Consider the following 4,616-nt stretch of genomic DNA (forward strand, 5'->3'; position numbering starts at 1 on the left):
CATTAAACTGGACAGCATTAAAGTATAGAATATATGGGTGGGGCAGCGTAAATATATGGTGAGCGTATTATGGACAAAGTATACACGAACTGTGTATTCAAACTGGACAACTTTAATGTAATCGGGCAGCATTAAAGATAAGCAACCATATCAGGCATAACAGGTCCAAACAGAGGAACTCCTCACAGATTCAAAAAGGCACAAGTACCATTTCTATTAGCATATGGCATCTGGACGGAGTAATATTCTGTTTTTTGCATGATAGCGTGTGCAGTGAAGGGAGGCAATGTCTGGCAAGAAGGAAATGCAACGTTATATGGCGATGGAGAGATTTCTGGAAGAAAAGGCGATGCATGTGGATACAGCAATCTGAACGGCCAAGGCTACAGAAAAGATACGGTAGCTGTTAGCAGTGCTCTTTTCAACAATGGTCGTGCTTGTGGTGCCTGCTACCAAATAGAATGCAATGCTCACGCTAAATGGTGTTTGTCGGGCAGTGTGAATGTAACTGCCACTAACTTGTGTGTTCCAAGCAATGGTGTCCAGTGCAAACCACCATTTAAGAGCTTCAATCCAACGAATAACTTGGCTGGTGCAGACTCCTCCTCCAGCAATTAATGGAGCCTCTTCATACTCCCAAAAGCCATACAGAAAAATGTTACACCCATACAGAAAAACCGTGCCAACAATGATTATGGCAAAGAGCCCAGAGAGCGCAAAGGGGACAATTATGGATAGCCCAGGGAGCACAAAGAGGACAATTATGGACAGCCCAGGGAGCGCAGAGGGCACAGACAATGATTATGGCAAAAAAAAATGATACAAGGAGTTACAACTAATTTTAGGAACTTGGGAACTTGGCTCCAATACCATGTCAGGCCAGGTAGTAACTCCACCAAATTAATTCATATTATTCTTTTAGGTTGGTCTTTATTATATACATGAGGGAGACTATTCACTTCATCTCCCGATGACTGCTCATATTTCTTATTATTTGTTTACGTCAATTATATTTATTCACCCAATCCTGATGATTAGGTGTCAACAGAATCAACTAGCAAGAATAGCTCCGACAAATCTATGAGGTCAGTATCATATAGATATTGATTGATATTATGTGATTATACTATGTCTATGTTATGGAAGGTGATGGTGAGGGATACATCTGCAGGATGAAAGCAATGTGATCTATGGCATGCTGGAGAAAGCATGGATGGTGGAAAGACACTAGAAGCAAGGTTTCTTGGTAAGGACAGTGTGGTCTTAGGATGTGCAGTATTGTTGTTGTGTACATGTAGGATATGTAGTATTGTGTACATATGATGTTGTGTTCATGTTGTATATATGGTGTTGTGTGTATATTGCATATGAAATGTTGGGTATAGATGGTGTTATGTACATGTTGGATATGTTGTGCTTTGTACATATCATATTATGCACATGTTCGATATGCGGTGTTGTGTGCATATGGTGATGTGCGCATGTTGGATATCCAGTGTTGTGTAAATATGGTGCTATGTACATGTTATATATGTAATGTTATGTACATATGGTGGTGTGTGCATGTTCTACATGTAGTGCTATGTACATATGGTGTTGTGTGCATGATTGTACAAGTGGTGTTGTGTGCAAGTGGTGCTATGTACATGTTGTTCATGTGGTGTTATGTACATGTGGTGTCATGTACATGTCATGCATGTGGTGATGTGTACATGATATGTTGTTGTGTACATGTTGTACAGGTGGCATTGTGTACACATTGTGATGGTGGTGTCCTGTACATGTGATGTTGTGTACACACTGTGAAGGTGGTGTTGTGTACAAGTGGTACTATGTACATGTGGTGCTTGTGTACATGTGGGAATGTGTGCATGTCATACATGTTGTGTTGTGTACATGTGGTATTGTGTGCATGTCATACATGTTGTGTTGTGTACATGTGGTACTATGTATGTGCATTATGTAGTTGTGGGATCGTGACATGTGTATTCATTGTATTGTACTATGTGTGTGTATGTGTATTGTGTTGTACATGGATGTAGGATTATGTATTGTGTTATGTTGTACATCGGGTGTAAGTGTACGTGTCATGGTGTATATCAAGTGTAAGTGTATGTATTGTGTGGTGTTGTATGATGTGTGTGGATGTATGTGTTGTGATTTACGTTGTGTATGTGTACGTGATTGAAGAAAAGAAAAAGGCGTTGGGTGCTTGTCGGGTTTGGAAATTAATCTTGTGTGTGTACAAAAAGGACAAGGATAAAGGCAAAAGAAAAGGGTTGATTGAAGGATAAGTATAAGTATTTATTTCAATTTCGATTATGCATATGGTCTATCATTTTGACTTATGATGGTTACATGTGATCTATAATTCTGGTTTATGATGATTGCACGTAGTTCATGATTCTTGATTTATGATGGTTGACTTTTGAGCTGACGAGATGTGATATGTTTATACACAATGATTTGGTCAAAGAGTTAGCTTGACTTGTTGTGATAGGAAGTAAACAGAATTGCAGGTATATCTTATTGACAATCCACCAATGAGGTATGATTTGAATTTATTTCAATTCACTTTAAATCTAATGGTAGTTATGTGCTTGGTACAAGAAAGCATGAAAATTCTTGGTTGGGTTGTTGAAACTGACTACAAGAATTAGCAGTGTTACTGAAAGGAATTGGAACATATAACAGTATGTTAGTAAAGCACTTTACGAGTAGGGCCATTATGGGACACTAGGACCCAATAGTGTCCATTAATTTCCATGAGCGTGTTATGACCGATATGATGGTTTTGAGGCAGGGGTATGCCTTGGTTTTTGGACCTTCCGATGTGAGGAAGCCTTTGCCAAGGGAGGGGTTGCCTAAGGGACTGTGTAGCAGAGAAGGGGATGCCCGCTGAACTTGGAAGGTGTGTGACTACATGAAAGGGGGTGACCGAATTTCCCAAGGGACTATGTATAGAGAAGGGAAGGTCGAGGATGGATTTTTTTGGTCATTAGCATTTACAGATGGAATTAGATGCACATTAGGAGTGTGCCCTAGAACAATGAGCCAGTAACTATTCACCAAGAGGAGAAGTGGCGCAGGGTTATAGTGTTGGACATTGATGCAAACTTTGGCTCTGGTAGTGGATTCTACACTTCCTGGGAAGAAGTGAATCCTAGTACTACTTTTGAGGGTGGAGTTGTGAGCCCTTGGATTCCCTTGTTGTTGATATGGGCATCATATCCTTTTATTTGTTGGTTGAGAAAATGTGTATATGTATATATGTGTATGTTATTGTAAATACTGTATCAAGCTACATTTATAAAGCTCCATAGATAGTATTATTATTTCCTAGTTGAAGCAAATTTATATGAGTGTATATGTGGTTATTATTGTAAATATCGTAGTGAGTTGTGTTATAAAGCTCCAATAAATGGTATGATTGTCATATCTTTAGTACTGGTCATTGTAAATACTACAATGAGCTATGTTATACAACTCCATAGGAAATATGTTTTGATTTCAATGGTTTTTTGGTTTATAGATGTCATTGAACATTGAGGACGGTGTTACCCAAGGGGGGGGGAGATTCTGTAACAACCCTCGTTGATTTTCCATGTAAAAAAAATATAAGACCAAGGTCATGGGACATGTATTCCAAGTGAATAGTGGGAAAATCATCCTATTCATTGTTCATTTGGTGTATTATGGCTAAGGAAATTGGCAAAGGCAATGGAAAAGGCATTAGAAAGGAAAAGAGGCATTAATTGGAATTTTATTTATGGAAATAAAGGAAATTAGGAGAAAAGGAAGGTGAAATGTCACAGGTTTCATATGAGGAGGAAAATGAAGGGAAAATAATGGAAATTGAAGAAAATAGAGGCCTAAATGATAAAAAGGCTTATAAGGATCAGTTCACAAGCTTTTGGTCAATGTTATCTTTTTGTCAGTTTAGTGTTGGAGCTCTCTATTCTACTCTCTCTCTCTCTCATAATCTTGGACATTTAGATTTTTCTTGGAGCATTCATGGAAGACTGTGGCATACTTGGGATTTTGGAGCAAGTAGGAAAAGGAAGAGCACGAAAGCACAAGAGGACATCAAGATCAGTAGCTACAACGGGTTTTTCTTACAGGTACTGAGTTGCATGTATGATTTCCTTGCTATTTTTGTTATGCATGGCATATGCATGTTGTTTATTCATTATGATCTATCATTGGCATGGAGGATTTCCTGGATTGCCAGTGGTTTTGCCTAGCCTTTCCATTTCCTAGATAGCCATAGTGTTGTGGGTTTTATCTTTATTTTTTATTGGTTCTCATGTTCCTTTGGTTATGGGTTGAGTTACTAGTTCCTAAAAGCATTGGTTGGAAAAACGATCAAGAAGCCTAGTAACAACTTGGGTTGAGTTACTAGTCCTGGAATCCTTGGTTGGAAAAACACTCTCAAATCCCTTGGTGGATTGAGTTACTAGTCCTAGAAGCCCTAGTTGGACAAACGCTTTGGAAGCCCAGTAGAAGTTGTGGGTTGAGTTACTAGTCCTTGAAGCCCTAGTTGGAACAAATGTTCTAGACCCATGGATAGATTGGGTAGAGACCAATCTGGTGATGGTTAGTGATGTCTCATTGTG

General features: G+C 38.9%; 1 pseudogene; it reads left to right on the forward strand.

Moving 5' to 3' along the window:
- The first annotated feature begins 258 nt into the window (after window positions 1-258).
- LOC149229184 (expansin-A8 pseudogene) lies at window positions 259-618 on the forward strand (annotated as a pseudogene).
- The last annotated feature ends 3,998 nt before the right edge of the window (window positions 619-4,616 follow it).

The sequence above is a fragment of the Pinus tabuliformis genome, chromosome J (genome assembly GCF_031772625.1).
Source record: "Pinus tabuliformis cultivar Carrire ecotype Pingquan chromosome J, CPIR1, whole genome shotgun sequence".
NCBI classification, from domain to species: Eukaryota; Viridiplantae; Streptophyta; class Pinopsida; order Pinales; family Pinaceae; genus Pinus; species Pinus tabuliformis.